Source organism: Narcine bancroftii, chromosome 11 (genome assembly GCF_036971445.1).
Source record: "Narcine bancroftii isolate sNarBan1 chromosome 11, sNarBan1.hap1, whole genome shotgun sequence".
Taxonomy (NCBI): domain Eukaryota; kingdom Metazoa; phylum Chordata; class Chondrichthyes; order Torpediniformes; family Narcinidae; genus Narcine; species Narcine bancroftii.
In genome coordinates, this window is record NC_091479.1 from 97,587,112 (window position 1) to 97,610,721 (window position 23,610).

The 23,610-nt window shown below is 41.9% G+C and overlaps 1 protein-coding gene across 6 annotated transcripts in view; it reads left to right on the forward strand.

The window, feature by feature from the left end:
- Positions 1–553: 553 nt before the first annotated feature.
- The window catches only part of LOC138746184 (monocarboxylate transporter 2-like), a 107,775-nt gene continuing 84,718 nt past the window's right edge, over positions 554–23,610 (forward strand). For 3 of the 6 annotated variants that reach the window (XM_069904163.1, XM_069904168.1, XM_069904170.1), the window contains exons 1-2: positions 554–641; positions 4,976–5,105. The gene's annotated coding sequence lies outside the window, so the exon portion shown is untranslated. Of the gene's footprint in view, positions 642–4,975; positions 5,106–20,304; positions 20,494–20,561; positions 20,703–23,610 lie in introns of all 6 variants that reach the window. The other 3 variants (XM_069904165.1, XM_069904164.1, XM_069904166.1) reach the window with 3 other exon arrangements.

The following is a 23,610-nucleotide window of genomic DNA, read 5'->3' on the forward strand; positions in this document are numbered from 1 at the left end:
TTTGAATAATGGGGTGAGCTCAAGGGGTGAATGGCCTAACCCTTCGATTTATTCTGGTCTTGGATAACCTTCTTCCTTTGTCTGTAACCCTCCAAGCAAAACAAAGTTTACTTAGAAACTATAAGTCACGGAAAGCTTCAAAACGTAATGGACAGAGGCCAAACGCTTGCAATCGGGGCTGTTAGAGTGGACAACCTGGATGGCATGAATAAACTGGGCCGAAGGGCCTGTTTCCCTCCCGCAAAACTGACTCAGTTAGTTTGATCTTGCTGTGCAAAAACTCCCCTGATGAGTCAGGTGAAAGGCAGAGAAACAAGCTTTGTTTGACCAGGGTAAAATGTCAGACTTCAGTGTCCAAATTCCTTTCCCATTTAAATGCAGTAACTTCTCCCAGTTAGGGGGTCTGCGTGCACTGAAGGATTGATTGCAACGTGGTGTCATTAATCCACGTTGAAAGTGCACTTGGAACATTGAAGGGAGGAGATGAGAAGGAGGATGACAAATAGAGGGGGGGGGGGGGGTGAGGACCCAGCCATCAGCCGAGCGTCACAGCCTCTGCAGTCACGAATCAATCAGGCTTTGGGGGAGAGAGAGAGGGAAGCTGTCGGGAGGCAGAAGGAGCCACCACCTTTGCGGACAGGGTAAGGCGGTGCTGCAGGGAGGATGCAGCCGAACCCAGGCGAGAGATGGAGGTGTCAGCCCTGCTTGTGAGACAAGGAGCGGCGAGCTCTTCCCGGACTGGGGCTGCTCTCCTTGCATCGCTCATTCTTCCTTGTGGCCCGCTCCGCGTTGCTCCGCGGCTTCCTTGCAAGGGACGCTGTAATTTCATAGTGTTCAGCCTGGGTGCCAGAGAGCCGGGGACACAACCCTCCTCGGGGGTGCATCCACCCGCTCGCCTTGCCCTTCCCCTCACGCTAATGACCGGGGCGGAGTTTGCAGCCCGGCCGTGGCCTCTCGACCACCCCCAACGCGAGCGTCTGGGTGGGAAGGTCTGAAGGTTGAGATTTGGTTTGTGGAACTGGCATCAGGTCATGTGGCTCCATCCAGCCCACTCCTGGTCTGCCCCCAATCTCTCAGGCACAAGCTGACTTTGTTCAGCAACTTGGCTGCTTTTCAAGGGGTTGGCAGGGACTACTTTTAAAAAAAAATGCCTTGAATGGAAGAGTTTTCTAGCTGTACAATAGCTTAGGGTGGAAATATCTCACCCTGACCTAGTCAGATACAAGTCAGTACAGTATGGGATCTGTTCTGCTCCAAGACCGCAAGAAAGTAGAACATGACCCGGTTCAGACCCTTGATGTGCCAGCCGAGAAATTCTTACCAAAAAAACCCCTTCTTCCTTTGTATGGAACCCTCCCCAGCAAAACAAAGTTATTCTCGGCGCCTTGGCGCACATGGCAATAAGACGCTTGCCCTCTGCAATGGCTGAGCAGAGCCATTTTACGGGGTAAAAAGGCAATTGAGGAGCGATGTTAAATGCTTAGCATGTGAAGAGCAAAGTTCACAGTTTTATAGCATTCTGCCCCACCACTATTTGTGTTAACTTGTATTTGATGGTTATGTTGCTGTGAGTCATTTCCCAACAACACTTTAATGCCAGTATTGTTTGTGAATTCTATCCTCTCTACTGTAGTTTTATTAAGAGTAGCCGCACAAGGCGCTCATCTTTGCTTGCCTGCCAGACAATACCAGACTGCATTGAGCCGAAAATGCTGCAGCTCATCAGGCCATTTCAGTCAGAAAGAAACTACAGCATTATCTGTCTTTATTTTTGATTCCCGGCATCCGTTGTTTTAATATCTGGCACCTACGGGGATTGGTAGATGCCGGATTCGTGTATTTTCCTGTTGCTTGAGACTTACTCTTACGATGCCTAACTCAAACTTTGCTGCCTCGTGATCCGCTGATTCCTGCTCACCAGACAAGTGTCGTGTACGGATTGTTTTTCTGGTTGCTTGAATTCCGGACCCCAGGAGTTTTACTGTACTTAATTTAGAGATACAGCTTGGTAACAGGCCCTTCCAGCCTATGAGCCCACGCTGCCCAAAAATCTCGTTAGAACACGATTCGTTAATCCGCGGAATCGAGTGTCTGTGGACCCCAAATATTAACTTTAGGATGCTAAAGTCCCTTACAGCCTCAAATTCAAAAATGGACACTTATGGCTCATTTACCACATGTGTATGTTAATATGTGGAGTTTAAAGGCCTTATTATAGGGTTTGAGTCACAGTATTCTGTTTTCCTGCTTCCTGAATCATGATGTATATGCATCTGTTCCGCGGCTTGGCTGGTATGAAATCTTGGACCCCAACTACCACGTTCTAACGAGGTTTTACTGTACACCCATGTGACCAATTAACCCACTAACCTCGTACATCAGGTCCCTTTTGTTATTGGGATGTTCATTATTGTCCCCTATAATGAAGATTGATGAAAAGTATTTAGAATCTCTGCTATTTGCCTATTTCCATTGACCAATGTTCTAATCAATCTCTTTAAAATATATATATTCTACTAATATAACAAAGGAATATCAACACATATATAATTAATATATATTCACCTTACAACAAATTTCATCCATAATTGTTAATTTGACATTATTTATTAAAATAATTATGACTATAAACCACTTGAGTGACATTATACCAACACTCATCATATCTTGGCGTAATATCTAGGTAATTGTTATGATCTAGGACTATCAGAATTAAACCATATATGATCAACTTATCTAAAAAAAAGAAAAAAGAACAAACCTAAATCAAATACTAATCTAACCCCTCCCTCTAATCAAGGTTATTTAATAGGACCTAAAAGAACCGAAAATGGATCAAGTAGCGACCCTCAGAAGTCAAACAGAGCATCCCTGGAACATCCAAATGACCTAAAACTCCCATTTGTGATAGTATTCTATGAATGGGCCCTATATCTTTTCAAACTGAAACTTTCTATCTTTCATATTTGTATCTAATTTTCTCTAAACCTAGATATGTCATTACATCTAACCATCTCGTGCACGAGTCGGTGAGAGTTCATCTTTCCACTTTGTTAAAACTGCTCGTCTGGCTATCAACATGCTCAAAGCTAAAACTTTCTCTGATTAGTCCTTTTCCTGCCCACCATTTTAGAATGGTACAGATTAGGCATTAAAAGTTATAAAGATTCATTTACAACTTCGCCTCCTTTGAACAACTGTTAGTTAAATTTAATCTTTCTAATAGACTTTTTTTTAGATATTTTCAAGTTAGGCACTTTGTTCAGTCTAAATTACATGATTTCCCTCAAATTGCAGATTCATTTATTCAGATATCACTTATTTATAATGATTAATTGGATTTAAGATCAGCCTCAATGGCTGGGATTAAAAATGATTGGGAGCGTGATATTAATATGACATTCTCACATGAGGATTGGTCTTTCACTCTTAGTTTGATCAATGACTCTTCATTTTGTGCAAGGCATTGTTTATTACAATTTTAGTTGGTACACAGAAAACATAGATCTAAACTTAAATTATCTTGTTTTTATGCAGATATTGACCCACTATGTGAAAATTTTTGAAGCTTTATTGATTCATATGTTTTGGGAGTGTCCCGAATTAGGAAGACTTGAGGAGAATACCTTTCAATCTTTCTCAATGATTTTTAAGATTAAAATAGACCCCTGCCCTTTAATTGCCTTGTTTGGTTTTTCTCACGAACCACATATACTTTTGTTGGTATCTAATCAATCTTTAAGAGGCCGACGGTTACTTCTGCTCCCCTCATCCTCTTTAGGAATGAGCTTACTTTCTGTTGGCTGGTTTCTAAATGGTTCCCAATCCTTTGGCCTACCTTTGCAACATTCAGTACGATTTCCTTTAATTTGATACTGTCCTTAATCTCCATAATTAAACATCAATCTCTCTCATGGAGACTTTCTGACTCACTTGAATCTCAGTGTTCCACTATCTTGCCCTTTAATCTATTTGTCCAGTCAACTCTGCCCCATACCATTAAAATTGTCTTTATTTATGTTCAATACAGTAATTTTGGAAACTTTCCTACTTTCACATTGAATTTGAAATTGCAACATGATATAATCCTATTTTGTAGTGGAAGTTTTACTATGAGATCGTTGTCTCATACACAGTACCAGATCTAAAAGAGCTTGCTCATCTGACTGGTTTCTCATTTGAGCTAAGTCAATGTCCTTTTTTTTGAATGAACCATCTCAGCTGATGACTTCAGAATTTAAATGCAATTCAAGGCTCTGAACAGAATTAAAGTAGCTATCAGAAATTTTAAAGCCTCTTAACAAGAGGCACAATGCAAGATTACAACGGTCAGTCCCCAGCTTCTGGGCATTGATGTGAGAAGTGCTTAGGCGTGGAGAATGTACTTTTCTCAGTTACAGAATCAAATGGGAGTCAGGTTCTTTCAGAGAACACAGTGTTAGCTTATTGCAACATAAAGAGTGGAAGTTACCTCCTCAAATCTTCTGTTCCTCGAACATTGTGTTTGTAGATCCCTTGGATAGTGTCATTAACTTGTAAACCTTGCCTTGCTCTAAAGATGATTAGAAATAATTCAAGGTCCACTTAAATGTTAAAAACCTTTGGAAATATTAAGAAAAATTGGAATTGCAATTTTTAACAAATATTACATTTTCTTTTAAAATAAATAATCTGTGAAACATTCAATATTTTAAAATACTGTACTGTAGTTGACCCATAAATTTAACATTAAAAAATGGACTACAAAATTTGACTTTTACACGAGTATAATCGGTAATTGAAAGACTTAAATCCAGATTATTTGCCTTTCTTATCTTTATTCAAACATGGTCACAGGCCTGGCACCAGGTCAGAAATAGAACGTGTTGGAAATCCTCAGTAGCTTGTCCAGCATCTACGGAGGGAAGCATTTCAGCTTGACACTCACTGTTTTTCTTCCACTTTGCTGCCTGCTGCTTATTTCTTGCATTTTCAGTTTTATTTCAGATTTCCAGAATTTTACCTGGCACACGTCCTGAGAATCCTGAGTTCCTGTTCCACCACCGACCTCTGTGTGCAGTCCATTGGAGGAATGTGGCCAGGAAGCCGCTAGTTGAACCGCACCTGTAAGTTCAAGATTTCTTGGTGTCCTAAAACCTCTGGGTAGTTATGCTGAGGAATGCATATCAGGGCTGTTTATTTACTTTATTTTGTTTTTTTTTACTTTTTGGTGTTGATTTGGATCTGGGGCTAACTCTTCTTCTCCTTTTCAATGTCATGCCATGGGGTCTGAGAGGCCTCGCAGGGATTTTTGACTGGATGATGTGTTCTAATTTCATCACTGATGCATGTTAACAAAGATATGCTTTGTAAATATAGAAGGATCAGTTCAATACACAAGTTGCGCTAAGTGGAGCTAAATTGTATTTGAAATGGCTAAAATATTTGCATTGCAATTCAGGCAGTGATTTAGGCACTACTTAAATAGTTCAGTTAAGTACTCGAGATGGCAGAGGTCGACAGCATCGAGTCCACGCTGCTGAAGATCCAGCTGCGCTGGATGGGTCACGTCTCCAGAATGGAGGACCATCGCCTTCCCAAGATCGTGTCATATGGCGAGCTCTCCACTGGCCACCGTGACAGAGGTGCACCAAAGAAAAGGTACAAGGACTGCCTAAAGAAATCTCTTGGTGCCTGCCACATTGACCACCGCCAGTGGGCTGATCTCGCCTCAAACCGTGCATCTTGGCGCCTCACAGTTTGGCGAGCAGCAACCTCCTTTGAAGAAGACCGCAGAGCCCACCTCACTGACAAAAGGCAAAGGAGGAAAAACCCAACACCCAACCCCAACCAACCAATTTTCCCTTGCAACCACTGCAATCGTGTCTGCCCGTCCCGCATCGGACTTGTCAGCCACCAACGAGCCTGCAGCTGACGTGGACTTTTTACCCCCTCCATAAATCTTCGTCCGCGAAGCCAAGCCAAAGAAATAGTTCAAGTTCAAGATGCAGTGATAAAGGTTGTTTTGAATCAGGCCAGTAATATCTCATTCATTGTACAGCATGAGACACAGTAGAAAGGGCAACACAGTTAGTGTAGCGGTTAATGCAAGACCGTTACTGTGACAGTGACTTGGATCCACTGTTTGTAATGAGTTTGTACGTTGACTCTGTGTCTGCAAAGCTTTCCTCCAGGTGTTCTGATTTCCTACAACCATTCAAAACGTACTGTGAATTGTAGGTCAATTGGGTGGCATGGGCTTGTGGACCAAAAGGGCCTGTTACCGCGCTGTATGTAAATTAAGTTAAAATAAAAGTGTACAGTTACAGGGAGTGATCAGTGGTATGGAGCAAAGGCAACATAATTTTACTCATTGGGGAGTAAAACTCATTCAAGAGTTTGATAACAGCAGGAAAGAAACTGCCTTGGAATCTGCTGGTGCATGATCTCATACTCGTGAATCTTCTTCCTGACGATGTTGGGGGTGGTGACAAAGGCGTGGCTGAGGTTGGATGAATCTTTTAATGTATGGATGTTTTTCTAAGGCGGAGGGATTTATAGATGGAGGGGAGATATGTGATAGCCTGAACCGCGTTCACAATCCTCTGCAATTTCCTGCGGTCTTGGGTGGAGGGGTTCTTGTACCACACAGCGATACACCCTGATAAGATGCTTTCAGTATTTTCTATCAGCTGCTCCATGCTTGATTAAGCAACAATTTTGCTCACAAATAAGTGGAATAGGAAAGTTACAACAATGGTGATACTAAGACAAAGGTCCCCTATCAATTTTCCCCTATTGTATAACACCACCCTCTATCAACAAAAATATGGGACTCTTCTTGTATCTTGGGAGCCACCTCTCAGCGAAATCCATCATCGTCTTCAATGTGCCAGTATGACCTTTGAGGAAAAAGTATTTGAAGATCAAAACTTCAGGCCTGGAATGATGTTCATGGTCAACCAGGCCACAGAGACTTCTAACCCTAGGCAGACACTTCAAAGTACTGTTAAAAGTTCACCAATGTTGTCTCTGCCAAATCCCCTGTTTTGCAGAGACATATCTACTGTGGGACAATGTCTTCAGTATACTCACTCTGTAAGCCACATTTTTTTTGCAAGCCCAATACCAGATTTCTGAAGCATACATTCCTTTCTAACAGAAAAAAAATACTACCAGGTAGACAGAAAGATTTGATGGTGTGCTCAAAGCCTTCTTGATAAACATGCAACTTATCCATGGAGCTTTGGGAAATTTGGCCCATAACCACTCAAAATGGAGAAGAAGGCATTTGTCATGGGAATGAGAAGCTTGGATGAATGCATCAGGAGCACACAGTAGCCTTGTGTAAACAGTGGAAGGAAAACACCACCTAACAGGCCTCACCAGCTCATTCCATCAGTCACTCCATGCCCAATCTGTGGAAGAAAGAGCCTGCACTGCCCCATAGTCTCATTTGTCACCTCAGAGCCCAAACCAGCAGGATAGGATTAAGTCAGCCTTGACCTGCCTTAGAAAAAGAAGAAAAGTTACATTGGTCTGCATGAAGACACAGTGGGGGTAGTGTCTGTCCTATCATAATGCTCGCATAAACCTTGGAAAAGACCTGTGAAATTTGGTTGTAGACTTCATTCTGAGGGACTTATGAAATTCGACATAACTAGAGATCGAGGGATAGAGGCACACAGTTCCTTGAAAATGACAACTCAGGTCGACCAGGTAGTAAAGAAGGGATTGGACATTCTTGTTTTTATTGAAAAGAGTACAGAGTACAAAATTTGGGACCTCGTAATTCAGCTGTACCTGGTGTTGGTGAGACCACACTGCATGTAATTCTGGCCACCAAGCTGTAATAAAAAAGACATCAATGAATTGGAAAGGATGTCGAGGAGATTCACCAGGATGTTGCTGGGACTAGAGGAGTTGAGTTATCGAGAGATATTGGATAGGCTGGAATGAAGGATGCTGAGGGGTTATCTTATAGAAGTTTATAAAATCATGAGGTGCGTGGATAAAGTAAATGTTCTCAGTACCACATAGCATAGAAGTTTCTGCTGGCTGGTTAACTATGAGTATCAAAGTGAAAATCATAGAAATGCTGCAGGTTTTACAGTATACATATATAACCAACATTTCAGGGTTGAGGCCTTCTTCAAGGTACATGATACTTTGAAGAAGGCTCAGGCCCGAAATAATGGCAATATATTTTCATGTCCTGTGGACACTGCGAGACTTACTGAGTTCCTCCAGCATTTCTGTGTTTTCACTACAATCACAGAGTCTGCTGCCTTTTGTGTTTCACTCAACTGCAGGTATGATGCCAGGATAGATGATTCTAGAACTAGAGGGCATGGTTTTAAGGTGAGAGGGAAGAGATTTAGGAAGGACACATAACAACATTCAGAAGACATTTGGTCAGTTTATGGAAAGGTGGGGCTTAGAAGAATATGGACCATATGTAGATAAATGGGACCAGCGCAGAATGCAAATTTGGTTGGCGTGGATTAGATGGGCTGAAGGGTCTGCACGATGTTGTACCACAATGACCACTTACTCATAATGCAAAAAAACTGTGCTCCAGAAGGTATGAACACATGTAAACAAATAAAGAAATATAAGCAAACTGACTGTGCAGTACAGAGAGAAAAAAAACTATAAAGTGCAAAGAGAGAATCCTTAATTGAGTCCCTGACTGAGTTTATTGTTTGTTCTGTTTTAAGTTGCCAGGCTAATATTTTGTGTGTTTTTTCTCCTAGTTCATAATGCTTTTGCTTTATTTTCATTATGTTCTTCTTCTCCACCTTATACATTTGTAATGTTTCGTATTTTATTTTTTTTGTCCGCCAATTCACTTCTTTTTGTTATATCGTCCCTGGTTGTTAGTTCTTTTTCTGTACTTACTATCTCCCTTTCCAATTGTTCTATTTCCTGATTGTAGTCCTTTTTCATCTTAGTTACATAACTTATTATCTGCCCTCTAATGAAGGCTTTCATTGCGTCCCATAATATAAATTTGTCTTTCACTGATTTCGTATTTATTTCAAAGTACGTTTTAATTTGGCATTCAATGAATTCTCTAAATTCCTGCCTTTTAAGTAGCATGGAATTTAACCTCCATCTATATGTTCTTGGTGGGATGTCCTCCAGTTCTATTGCTAATAACAGGGGTGAATCATCAGATAGCAATCTAGCTTTATATTCAGTTTTTCTAACTCTACCTTGAATATGGGCCGACAACAGAAACATATCAATCCTTGAATATGTTTTATGCCTACTCGAATAATATGAGTATTCCTTCTTCCTTGGGTGCTACCTCCTCCATATATCCGTAAGTTTCAGTTCCTGCATTGATTTAACCATAAATTTGGCCACTTTATTCTTTTTGCTTGTCTTTTGTCCAGTTTTATCCAACATTGGGTCCAAATTAAGGTTAAAATCCCCTCCTATCAATATATTCCCCTGCGTATCTACAATCTTCAAAATTTATCTAGCATAAACTTTTGATCCTCTTCATTAGGTGCACATATATTGAGCAAATTCCAGAATTCTGAATATATCTGACACTTTATCATTACATACCTCCCTGCTGGATCTATTATTTCCTCCTCCATTTTGATTGGTACATTTTTATTAATTAATATAGCTACACCTCTACCTTTTGAATTATATGATGCTGCCATTACTTGCCCTATCCAGTCTCTCTTTAATTTATTATGTTCCACTTCAGTTCGATGCATTTCCTGCACAAATGCTATGTCCATTTTTTCTTTTTTCAGGAAATTTAATACTTTTTCTTTTAATTTGGTTATGTATTCCACCCCCTTTTCCCCATTTTCATCTCTCAGTTTTCCCTTTTTGAACTCAATGTATGACAATACTTTTAAAACATAGACTGAGTTTGTTGTTGAGGAGTCTGATGGTGAAGGGGGAGCAGCTGTTCCTGAACCTGATAGTTAGAGTGGCAAGGTTAAAAAATGCTGTCGTAAAACTTTTGGCGAGTTGCTGATATTGCATCTTGTTGGTGGTTCATACTGCAGTCAAGATGCCAATGCTGGATGGATAGAATATTTTAGAGTTGAATGCTTTACATATTGTCAAGGCGAATTTCTTGACTGTTGCATGAAGTGTGAGGTTTAAGTTTATTATCATCTGATTGTACACGTACAATCTGAGGAAACAGGATCTCTCCGGACCATTGCACATGCACAAAAACACACAATACTCAGTACCTAAAGGTGACATAAATAATCAAAATAAATGTGTATTTTTTGGGGGGACCATTTACTCAATTATAGGATACTGTTCATCAGTTTCACAGTCTGCGGGAAGAAGCTATTCCCCAGCCTGGCAGTCCTACCTACTTCCTAATGGTAGTGGGTTAAAGATACTGTGCAATGGATAAAAGCGTCTTCTATTAGTTCCTTGAACCCTATTTAGACAGTGCTCCCAGTCAATGTTGGCTACATAGTGGTTTTCAACTATTGCATGGGTCTTAAAAATGTTAAATAAAATACTTTAAATTAGATGTGCTTCTTGCAGAGCTGACTTGAAAATATTACTCGGGGGCGTGGCAAGATGGCGTAAGGAACAGACGTGCCTTCCACTCCTCTCCTGACTCTGATTTATTGTTTTGTTTCTAAGTGCCCGTTAAAATTCTGTAAAAAGTTTAAAAATAGTAAGAGATGTTGAATTAATGTCTAATGGTTCATTTGTTAAAAAAAAGTAAAAGAAAACACCAACAGATCATTAAAAAATTACATTTCCCGAAATTATCTGAGCCTACCTGTTTACAAGAAGCCAGGACTCAGCGTGGAATGGATCCAGGAGAAGAAGTGCAGGATTCAGCACTGGAGCTCCGCTCTGTACCGGTAGGGCTCTCTAAAGATGGCACTCGGCAGCCTTTAGAACAAAGGGCTGGCCGGGTGCGTGTATTTCAAACAACGCCCGCTGTGAGCGCCGTCACCGAGACTTTGACAGCTGAATCAGCTGGGGCGCCGCCAGCTGGAGAGTTAAAGAGCCGACCTCTGATTGATATAGTGGTGGCGCTGCGAAATGCACCACCAGTCATGACATTTTCCCCAGGTATGGATATAATGGAGGCTTTTGATGAAATATGGCTTAAGGATAAGGATAACCCTGACTATCAGCCTCCTGATATTGCTGAGGGGGCTGTGGCAGGGGTTTCTACACGGAGCCATACTGCAAGAAAGGCTGCTAAACCAAGGGAAGGGACAGAAGACCCTTTGGTTTCTCAGAAACAGCAGGATCCTACCATGTCTGAATCTACTTTTGCTGATACGATTGTTAAGAATCTTGAGTTTAAGACGTATTCTTCAATGAAACAGCTCGGTAGCTCTATAACTCACGTCCATTCTAAGCTTAATGAATTGGTGAATATCAATACTCAACTACGGAGCATTTAAACTTGAAACCACTGAAAGACTTGATATGTGTGATCAAGGTTTAGTTGATGTACAAGACCAACTGCAAGATGTAAACAAAACAATTGAAACATTGCAGATTCAGAATAAAAATCTAGCAAAAAAAGTTGATTATTTGGAGAACCAATCTAGACGGAACAATGTAAAAATTGTTGGTTTGCCAGAAGACATAGAAGGGCCAGATCCAAGAAAATTTTTTACCGAATGGATTCCACGAGTGTTAGGGCAAGATAAGTTCCCTGAAGGTTTAATATTGGAACTTGCTCACAGAGCTTTAAGAAGGAAACCTTTTTCAGGACAGAATCCGAGACCTGTTCTGGTCCGTTGTTTAAATTATTGTGATAGAGAGACAATTTTACGTGTGGCTATTAGAAATGCTCAGCAAAATAGAACTCCTTTGATGGTCCAGAATAATCGTGTTTTTTTTTTATCCGGATCTGAGTCAAGAAATTATGTTTCAATGACGTGAATTTAATTCTGTGAAAGAGTTGTTGTGGAAAAAAGGATACAAGGCAACTTTTAGGTACCCTGCGGTATTGAAGATTTTTCAGGATGGATATCAGCCAAAGTTTTTTGATAATCCTAAAGAAGCTATGGACTTTGCTCAATCTTTACCAATCACGCAATTTCAAGAACGACGTAGTCCTCCTCGGTCTCCAAAGAGAGTGGGGATACAAGATGGGAATCAGATTCCAAGAAGAAATGGAAGCAATGGTGGTCGAAGTGATAAAATTGATTAAAAAAATAATACATCTTTTTTTTGGAAGATTTTAGTCATTGATGATAGTTTAATATGAAATGGGAGTTGGGAGAGGGAACTGGGTGGGCACTATTTTCCAGAAATCGTCAGCTACGTGTGAGTTATCTCACACGCAGTATTTTGTGGGAGTTACCACATTGTGCGGTTTAAACAGGAGGAGGTAGTAGTAACCTCCTGCCTGTTTTTTTTTCTTAATTTGGGGGTGGGGGGGTTAGACTAACTTTAAGCTAGGTCATTAATGTTGTGTACTAATTATTGGGGGGGGTTTAGTTTATTTAGTCTGCCGATGTAGTATTGTAATTTTTATTATCTTATGTTTAATCTTTTTACTGTAACTTTCTATTTTATTCATGTTATAAAATCTTAAATAAAGTTTTTAAAAAAATGAAAATATTACTCAATCATTACCACCAGTAGACCATGGCATGTTAGACCAGAAGCCAGGTGGACCTTAGTCTGAAAAAGGTTGAGAACCACTACTAGAGAAAAGGGAGACCCCAGTGATTCTCTTTGCTGTTTTAATAGACCTGGCAATGATGGTATTGCAGCCTATTCATGCCATACTTTACAGATAGGGGAAAGGGGAGTAAAGAAGGAAGGCACTTGACAAAGAACATCAACAGATTAAAACACATGATCTCTGCTTTGGCAAGTGACTGCAGTGAATAAGGTGGCAGCTGTTACCAACCAACATCTCACACTGCGTACAAAGGGAGCTGATCTGTGTGACAGCATTATAGCCGTCTCTGAGCATACCGTTTAAATGAATACAGTGCTTAGAATAGAGAGTGATGATGTATGATGTAAGTTTTATAATCTGAGTCCAGGAAATTTGTAGGCAAGCCAGTTTAAAATGGATGCAGAATATTAAGGCAGACCCTGGCTTATTTCATTTAACTGATTTTGCTTTTCTGAGCTTGAGGCTAGTGATAATATCAGTACCACTGACCTCTAATTGAATTTGAGTTTCACAAGCCTGTGCATGGCACACAGACAAAAAAAAAACTACCTCAAAGACCTCTCCATTGAATCTCTATTAAATAGAGGTCAGAATGGTTTGAGCTTTCACAGGAGAGAAAGGCCAGTCTCATCACGTTCAGTACAAAGTCACATTGTCCTTGCTGTGTTAATGTAAATAAGGCATAGAATATAATGACCTTGTCACATGTATACATAATGTAAGAACTTCATGTCCTCTGACTAGTGATGGCTGCTGTTAGCCCATAATAAAGCACCTATTCTTGTTCTGAGTTCCTGGTGTTCTTAAAATTATTATTGTATTCTTCACCGCCAAATTCATTACAATTGGTGAACAGAATCTCCTTAATTGCCAATGCAGATTGGTGAACTGGGAAAATTATCATAAAGAATTATTTTTTTGCCTTTCCCAACAACAGCTCCACTTTGCAGTCATGGCAGAAACCCTGAGAAAGACCCCAGGGACACAGGCAGAGATGACCCCGAATGAACTTCCTGTCTGTGAGGTCAGTCACTGGATTTGTGTACAACTGGCACGCTATCTTAGTGAGCAAGAGTTCAAAAGTGCAGTTGGAAGCAGTGGCTCTCAAACAAGATGGTAAATCTTAACCTGCAACATCATGAGAAACATGGGGCATAAATATTAACATACAGGAGGCCTGAGCACGTGGCGGCTAAAGCTGTTTGCTATCAGTACTGTATCATCTGCCTAGCAAGGGTTGTTGATATTGTGTCCTCCAGAGAGGTCTGGTATGGTTCTCATGATGTTTTCACTGTACAGGGAGAACAGGTTTAGTGATAGAACACAGCCCTGTCTGACTCCTCACTTTATTGGCTGATATTCACCAATCTCGTTGTCTATCCGTATGGCTGCACTTTGTTGCCAGTAGAGGTTCCTGACTATTCTTAAATCTTTTCCACCAATATTAATATCTTTAACCATTTTCATGATGACTTGGTGTTTCACTGTGTCAAAGGCTTTTGCCTAGTCAATGGAACCTAACTATTGACCTTTCAATAACATTCCTGAGAATTGAAGTGGTGTTCCCCTGCCTTTGACAAAGCCGCACCGTTCTTCACTGAGTTCTTTCTTTTTAAAATATCTTTATTGAGTTTAATAGAAAAATGCACACATATTGACAAACATTTTGTACTTCTCCGATAATACTAAAATAATACAGATGAAAATTGTGTGTACTTCTCTCAATCAAACCCCTTTCACAAAATATCTCAAATGAAATGATAGGAAGCAAATTTCCAGATTAAAGTTATGGACCCATTTGTTTGCCCATGAAAATATTGTGTTTATTGTTTCTAAAATTTACCAATCATCTTAAAAATATCAAATCAGCCTTAGACAGCAAGTGGTTCATTTTTGCAGCCATGATCAGAACTTTGGCAAAGTCTCCAGTAATAATTGCAAGATAATTCATCAAATTTTAGTGCCTTTTACCTTCTACCACCAAACCAACTTCACATCCAACTTGCTGAATTGTCTCAGACTCAAATCGTTTGGACCAATTTCCTATGTGTTTGTCTAAGGTCTGATTACATCAGAGACTTCACCCTTATCGATAGACTTGGTCACCTTCTCAGAAAGTTCAATCAAATTAAACAGACTTAACCACCCCTTTAAAAATGTCACATTGGCCATCCCTGATCAATCAAGTGCAGGTCAATATTACCCCTTATTTCTTTTTCTAATTATTTTGCAACCATTGGCCTCCAGTTACTGAAATCTTTCTATTGCCAGGTCCGGTCTTATATTAGAAGTAAAACACAAAAGTCTGCACACACTGTGGTGGAAGTAAAAACACAACGTTGGAGAATCTCAGCAGGTCAAACGGTGTACTTTTTATAGCAAAGATATAGATACATAACTGACGTTTCAGGCTTGAGCCCTTCATCAAGGTATGGAAAAATGTCGGTAGGCGTCCGAATAAAAAGATAAGAGGAGGGAGTGTGGGGGTGGAGCATGTTCCCAAAGGCAGGAGGTAAAAAGTTGGAGAAGGGAGGAAGGGCACAGCAGCAAGCATGGGGAGGAGGGATGGCTAAGTGAATTGAGAGGGAAGGGGGTGGAGAGCTAAGGGAAAGAAGACAGAGGACAGGGAAGGGAGGAAGAATGGAGAGCAGGTTAGCAAAAACCAGAGAATTTGATGTTAATTGCATCTGTCTGGAGAGAGTACAGACAGAAAATCAGATGTTGTTCCTCCAATTTACAGGAAGTCTTGGTGGGATAGTACATGACGCTATGGGAGTAATGGAGTGGAACACAGAACCAAAATAGTGGCCACTGGGAGGTCCCTGACATTGGTGGGAACAGTGCCCAGTCTCTCAAATGTCGAGAAGGCCACAAAGGGAGCATCAGGTGCAGTAAATCAATCCTGTGGATACACAAGTGAAGTGTTGCTTCCCTTGAAAGACCTGCGGTGAGGGAGGAGGTGTGGGGGCTAGTGTGGTACCTCCTGCGGCCACAGGGGAAGGTGCTGGGGGGGGGGAATTGGTGGGGAGGGATAAGTGCATGAGGGAGTCATGGAGGGAGTGGTCCCTATGGAACACAGAGAGGGGAGGAGAGGGGAAGACGTGTCTTATAGTGGGATCCTGTTGTATGTGCCGGAAATTCCAGTGGATAATATGTTGGATGCATAGACCAGTGGGGTAGTAGGTAAAGATGTGTTTCTTGCATCTGGGGGTGGTGAGAGGGGGGGAAAATGAGCAGGTGAGGTCTGAGTTGATGATGGTGGAGGGGAAGCCACATTTGTGGAAGAAGGTGGACATTTCAGATGATCTGGACTGGAAGACCTCATCTTGGGAACAGATATGGCGGAGACAGAGAAATTTCAAAAAGGGAATGGAATCCTTGCAGGGGGCTGGGTGTGAGGAAGTGTCATTGTGGTAGTTGGCGAGTTTGTAATGTATGTTGGTGGAAATATTTGTCTCTTGAGATTTTGAAATTCATGGGCAAAAGGAGTTGAGCTGATAGCATTACTGTGTATTCGGTCAACATACTGAGGTTTTATGTTTGTTGGTGCATCCTCAGGAACCACAAGCACAAATATCTTGAGTAGATGTTGCAGTCATAAGTTTGTGGAAATGTTTGAGGGATCTTCAGTAAATAAACTTTACTGACAGTGATATTTAATTACAAAATTGCAAGTTATTTTGGGTAAAGACTGCCAATCCATTGATTTCAGGACTAATCATTTTCAACAATAGCCATTCACGAGACTTGTAGAGAGGCAAATATAAGACCATAATACCGTAAAATATAGGAGCAAACATAGGCCATTTGGCCCCTTGAGTCTGTTCCGCCATTCCATCATGAGCTGATCCATTCTCCCATTCAGTCCCACTCCCCTACCCTCTTGCCATAACCTTTGATACCCTGACGATTCAGATAGATATCAATCTCTACCATAAATACACGCAACAGTCACCCATGGTAGCAAATTCTAGAGGTTAACCACCCTCTGGCTAAAGAAATTCCTCCACATCTCTTTTAAATGGGCCCTATTCAATCCTGAAGTTGTGCCCTCTTATCCTTGACTCCCCTACCATGGGAAACAACTTTTCCACATCAACTCTGTCCAGGGCTTTCAATATTTGAAATGCTTCTATGAACTTCCCCCCCCCCCCCCTCCCTCCCACCATTCTTCTGAACTCCAAGGAGTACAGTTCAAGAGCCGTCAAATTTTCCTCATATGCCAATCTCTTCTTTCAGGGAATTATTCTTGTAAATCTTCTTTGAACCCTCTCCAACACCAGCACATCCCTTCTTAAATAAGGAGCTCACAACTGTACCCTGTACTCCAAATGAGGCCTCACCAGTTACTTACAAAGCCTCAACATCACATCGCTGCTCTAAAATCCTCTGGATACGAATGCCAACATTACATTAGCCAATCCTGAGCAGGTATCACACTTACACAGTGAGTATGCACCCTTTTACCATTGAACTTCTCTATCCTATGAGCAATCTTACATCTCTACTCATACTCTTTGGAACCATCTTGTTTTAAGCCTTGATTTCCAGCCCAACTTGTCCAAGCTAATCCCTCAGGCGCAGGCATGGGTGTATGTGCCAGAGAGACTGCTATTTTGCCCTGACCAGCTCCTTCGGAAGACCTACTGCCTGGATTTCTGTCGAACATCCCCCAGGCCCAGAGGCCACATGCTCAGCTCCCTGTCAGTCTTGATCCCTTTCTCCCTGGCTTAATTTGCCTCTTGAAATTATTTATTTCTGCCTTCCAATTTTGATTTTTATACTATTTTTCATTTCTCTCCTTGTTTCCCTCTGTCTCTCTCTGTCAGTTCCTTCTCCCTGCTACTCTAAATGAAGTCTTTCAGAAGGAATCAGCAGACGTCACCCACCAGAAAGGACATTGGTCCCCATCCTCCCTGCCTGTCTGTAAGAGATGGTTGGAAGTGAGTGAAGGGCAGTGGAGCAGATGGAACATTTGAAGATGACATTAACCCTGTGTATGAGTCATTGAAAAGGTTGTTACACTGATCTAGATTCCCAGAGGCATAGCCTCTGGCTGTCAGAGCTGCTTCTGACTTGCTATGGGCTTAGACTGAGTTCTTGTTTGTAAGGGGAGCCTCTCCTCTTCATTGACCAAAGTTTCTAACGTTGCATTGGAAAATCACAGTGCCCCTTCTCAGCCACCTTCCCTCCCACCAAGACAAGTTCTGACAACACTGCATCTTCCCTTCAAGAGTTGCAGCTCTGGATTTATTCAGCCCAAATGAGTTTTAACTAATGCTTGCCCTTCAAGAAACTCTGTTAAAATCCACCTACCGATCGATAGCAGAGTGAGAATCAGAATTCATTCTCATGAACAAGTCACAAAATTTGTTGTTTCGCTGCAGCGTCAGAGTTTAAACATTCATTTAAACCACTTTACAAAAAATAAATAAAAATATTGCATGAAAAGTCGAAGGAAGGCAGTGTCTGTGGATCATTGATCATTCGGGAATCTGATGGCAGTGGGGAATAAGGTGTCCTTGTGCCGCTGAGTGTTATTCTTTAGACACCTGTACGTTTTCCCCCCCAATGGTAGCAGAGTGAAGAGAGCCTGGCTTGGGTGGTGAGGGCCTTTGAGGATGGAGGCTGTTTCTTCGGACAGCACCTCTTGCAGTGTCCTCAATGGAGTGGTCTCGTGCCTGTGATGCCGCAGAAATCTCTGGAGTTTTCTTTCTTGTCCTGAGCGTTGGCACCTCCGTACCAGATGGTGATACAACCAGTCAGAACGCTCTGCAGAAAAATCTATAGAAGTTTTCAAGAGTCTTTGGTGACGTACTGAATCGCTTTTCATACGGTGGGTGAGCGGTGACCCACTTGGACCCGGGTGAAATTCCAGGGAAGGCAGGACCTCCTTGGCCTTTCATACTGTAATCCAAATTTCCTGTAATTTGCCCTCCCTGTCAACTTAGAGGGGGCCCCGCCAGCAGTGATGATGTAATGAGTGACGCATTACGTACTCACAGGAAGTCGGAAGACTGTGTGTTTTATATATATATACGGTTCTTGGGAAAATTTCCTGAGAATCCCCACTTTACATGACCTCAACATTTAAGAGGTCAGGAAGGTTGGCTTCTGTGTGTGACAAGTGCCAGGTCTAATGAGTATGAATTGATCCATACATCTTGATCTCAGCACTTTTGATTATGACCCAATCTAGCTCTTATTACTTTGCGGCTCTACAGTATGAAAGTTTTATTTTACTGCCTTGTTATTTAGCACTCAAAACAATTCAGATTTAAAAGGTGGCAGCTGAGATCAAAGCACCTTATGATACTTTAACTGCATAGCAACATGCTGCATAAAAGCTCATTTAAAGAATAGGCCTTGGTGATTGTGCTGGACAGCTTGTAATTGTTTTCGTGTTGCAAAGTGCAAGAGAAGAATTTCATTGCAATTAGAATCCAATGTCAATCAGGAAAACCATATACAGTAAAACCCTGATATCCAGCACTATGGGGATGAGTGGATGCCAGATACATATATTTTCTGGTTGCTTGAGACTTGCTCTTACAATGTATTGGGAATAAACAGTTTAAAAGGCAAACAACAAAAATACTATACTGTACTTACATGCATTAATATATAAACCTTGAAGAAGTTTACTCTATTTTCAGTCACATTCTTTGAAAAAAATTAACCGTCAGGTTCCTGCCTCTTCACAGAGCTCGAAAGATGAACAGTAACCCTCACCACACACCTTCCCCCCCCCCAAAGTTTACAGATAAAGCCTCTGACCAGGGTGACTCTTACTAAGCAGGGATAAGGAGACACTTTAAGAGGGTCACCCCAACAGCGAGCGGCATCAACCAGGTCTTCATCTTGGGCGACGCCATTGTTTTTTTCACACAACTTTATTCAAACAGGGCTACGAGCAAAGTATGACCAAGGTCCTCCCTCCGCTGGCTGAATATTTGCTCTCACCTTCATCAGAGAACATTTAGTTTTACAATTTTAAATGTGCGTATTTTTTTTTTACCTATTATTTTATTCTTATTTATTTTACTTCAAAAAAAAATTATTTTCCTTGATTTTTTTTTGCTGATTGCTTGAATTCCAGATACCAGGGGTTTTACAGATACCTTTCACTCTCCCTCAAAATGACGAACAGTTTGGGGCTGGGCCTTGTCCTTAAATATTTCCTTCACAGGTAGCGATCTTTCAGAGTTCCCTATGCTTTGCAAAGTCTGAATGACATTGCAAGTTGAAGCATAAAGTCGAAGCAACATTAATACATTTTAGAAAAGATGTTGTACAATAATGTGGAAATCCCACAAACCCAACCGGACCTAAGCCATAACAAGAAAGGTCAATGTTTTGGCTCTAGTTCATTCTCCAAATGAAATGTTGACTACTTATGTGTCCTCTTTCTGAATACTGGCCTATCTGCCATGCACTCTCTGTTTTACCGTCATACTTTCAAAAACTGCAGCCCTCTAATTTTATTTGATATTTGAGATGTTTTCATTGGAAGTTTTCCAAGTACATCTCAGAGTATGTAAAGTTTACTGCGTCTGCTATCGGACTCCTGATATTTTTAAATTATATAGTAATCCTTTAAGAATGCTGATTACATTTGACATTCACCTAAAGGTACTTCCCAAAATCTGTCATTCTAATTACAGGGCTTGTGAAGTTCTTTCTAAGAGGTGCTCCAATTCAGCTTTAGTCTGGTTCTGAAGTACTGCCCACAGCAGGTCACACCTCATTGCAGGTGCAGGCAATAGGAGCCTGACATATCTGAGAATTGCACATTAATAATTGGGAGATCTAAAGTGAATATCAAAGAAAACTGTTGAATAACGAACTTCGTGGTAAGTCCTTCACTGTGATTCTAACTTTAAATTCCAAAATAAACTCATGAATATTCTATTTCTTTCAGCTTTACTGGCAGAACTGTGGTGCAATTTCTAATGAATTTAATCTTAAACTCAAGCTTTGAATTCACGTGGCACGTCAATGTGGTGTTTCACTTGAGCAGGAGAACCTGTCTGCAATCTTCACCTGCCCAACAATTGACAGGGTAAGCAAATCGGAAACTGCTTCCCCCTTGGAAAGGAGGTGAGAAGCAGTCAGCAACAGAAAACTTTGGCAGTCTGGCAAGATATCGTGGAATCCTGGCGTGATGCTGCACAGAAAGAGGCCGGCTGTGGCTTTGTGTCTACGGCAGTATAGAGTGAGTAGAAAGGGAATGGAGGGAAGTATAAATAAATATGAGAATAGGGAGGAAACAGTGGATCCAGGTGGCAAATTAAAAATATTTGGAATACTGATTGGTTATGTCAGATTCACTCTGCCTGCTCCGGCTGGAAATACTAATTCAACTCCTAAAAACTATGGTGTGTGTCCTGGATTTCCAGATGCACATTATGAATGGAAGCCTGTCTGACAAGTGTGGCGTGTGAAGGATATATTTCAGGACACTGGGTAAGTCTGGGATCAGGTATAGGCGGGAGCTGTGAGGAAGACAAGCCTAGTCCAAGAGCAGGTCTGTGGGTTGCAAGGGAGATATTGGACATGACTCTGTGGTCAGTGGCTGGTGATGGGAAATGGTGGGACCAGTGCTCATGGGTGAGCATTGGAGCAGGGTGGATCGTGGGTCATGTTGCTAGGTGCTCGGTGTGGGGGGTGGGGGGTGGTGGGGGGAGATCATCAATGGTGAGTCAGGTGAGACTTGTGAATTTTGAAATGGTTTAGGGATTTTGAGGTTGGTAATGATTGACTCTCTAAAAGAGGCTGGTCAATGCAGCACTTTAAAAGGACCTTTTTAGCCTGATTACAAATCAACTTTCCAATTGAAACAGAGGAATCTGCATCTGATTTTTGGGTGCAGTTATCACGCAATGAAGGCACTGAGAAGATTTACGAGGATGTTGCCAGGTCTCGGGGAGAGATTGAGCTGGCTAGGGATTTAATCCTTAGAGTTCAGGAAGATGAGGGGTGATCCCTTAGAGCTATAGACCAGGTGAGTCTACTGTCCAGAAAAGAGCAATGGGTAATCAGAGGACATTGGTTAAAGGTGAAGGGGGGAGAGATTTAGCAGGAACGTGAGGGGTGTATGGAACAGGTTGCTGGAAGAGGTGGTTGAGACGGGTATTCAATGTTTAAGAAAGAATTGGATAGAGAGACATGGGATAGGATGGGTTTAGAGGGGTATGGGTTAAATGCAGGCAGGTGGGACTAGTGTGGGTGGGACTATTTTAGTCAGCATGGGCAAGTTGGGCTGAAGACCCTGTTTCCACACTGTATAAATGGGATGTGTTTATCGAAGGATTGGCATTTTGGTCTGGTAAGTTGTTTTTAGGGATATTGCAGCGCCAGAGTCGCAGGTTTCAATCCGACACTGTCTGTAAGGAGATTGTACATTCTCCCCGTGTCTGTGTTGGTTTCCTCCGGGTTCTCCGGTTTCCTTCAAAAACATATGGGGGTTGTAGGTTAATTGGATGTATCTGGGATCATGGGTCGAAAGAACCTATTGACAGACAGCTGTGCAACACAGGTGACACAAGGCTCATGTGGATCAAGGCTATATTGTGAATTAAGGATAATGATGCCTCCCTTGCGAATGGACTGAACAGCTCTGGGCACGGTTTGAAGAGAAGAACAGGATGACGCCAAAGAAAGCTCCATGTCTCCCTGATGAATGGGTCCCCTCACATAGCTGTGGCCGAGGTGAGGAGAACTCTACCCAAGGTGAAGCCACACAAGGTGGCAGGACCAGACAACATACCTGGTTGGGTACTGAAGGATTAAGCAGACCAATTAATGGCAGGGGCATAGCCAGTTTCTAAAGTTAGTGGTAGTAAGCGTATATAACAGAAACCTCTTACCATGCATGGGCCAGATGGTGGGTCAGTGGTTGAATGGCGGGCTGCACTGATATTTTGGTGCCGTCAGATCCGGGTGGTAGTGGGGAGGTGCCACTTTTGAAAAAAATGTGCTCGGAGGAACAATGGCTCCGCCTGCAATGGAGGACTTCTCGGACATCTTCAACACCTCATTGCAGCAGTCCATTGACCCCACAGGGTTCAAGACAGCCATCAATGATCCCGGTACCCAAAAGGCTGACAATAACAGGCCTCAGTGACTACTGCCCTACGGCACTGATCTCCACCATTATGAAATGCTTGAAGCATCTTATGATGGAACACATCAAAGCACACCTCACTGGGACATTGGATCCATTTCTCTTCACTCTGTCCTAGCCCACCTGGAGAACAACGTCTCACATGAGAGGCTGCTGTTCATTGACTGCAGCTCAATATTTAATACAATCATTCCCCAGAGCTTGGTGGAGAAGCTGTCCTCACTGGGACTCAACACTCCTCTCTGTAATTGGATCCTGGACTTCCTAACTACAGTCTGTCCTGGTCGATAGCTGAATATTGAGCACCGTCACGCTGAGCACTGGCGCACCTCAAGGCTGTGTGCTCAGCCCACTCCTGTTAATGCTAGTGACCCACGTCTGCATTGCCAGATCAAGCTCCAACAGTGTCAACAAGTTTGCAGGTGACACAACAGTAGCAGGCCTCATCACCAACAAGGATGAGTCACTTTACAGAGAAGAGGTGGAAAATATTGTGAAATGGGTAATAACCTGAGTCTCATTGTGGACAAGACGATGGAGATGATCGTGGACTTCAAGAAGTCAAGAAATGACCATGCTCCACTACACAACTCTAAAGTAGAGAGAGTGGAGAGCACCAAGTTCCTTGGCGTTCACTTAACTAGTGACCGATCGTGGATACTCAACATCTCCTCACTTGTCAGGAAGGTGCAACAATGACTACACTTCCAGAGAAGGCTGAAGTGGGGCAAGTCTACTGGCCACCATTATGTCAACCTTCTACTGGAACTCTATTGAGAGCATCCTGGCCGGCTCATCACAGTGTGGTATGGTTGCTGCAGAGCATTGGATCAGAGATCAATCC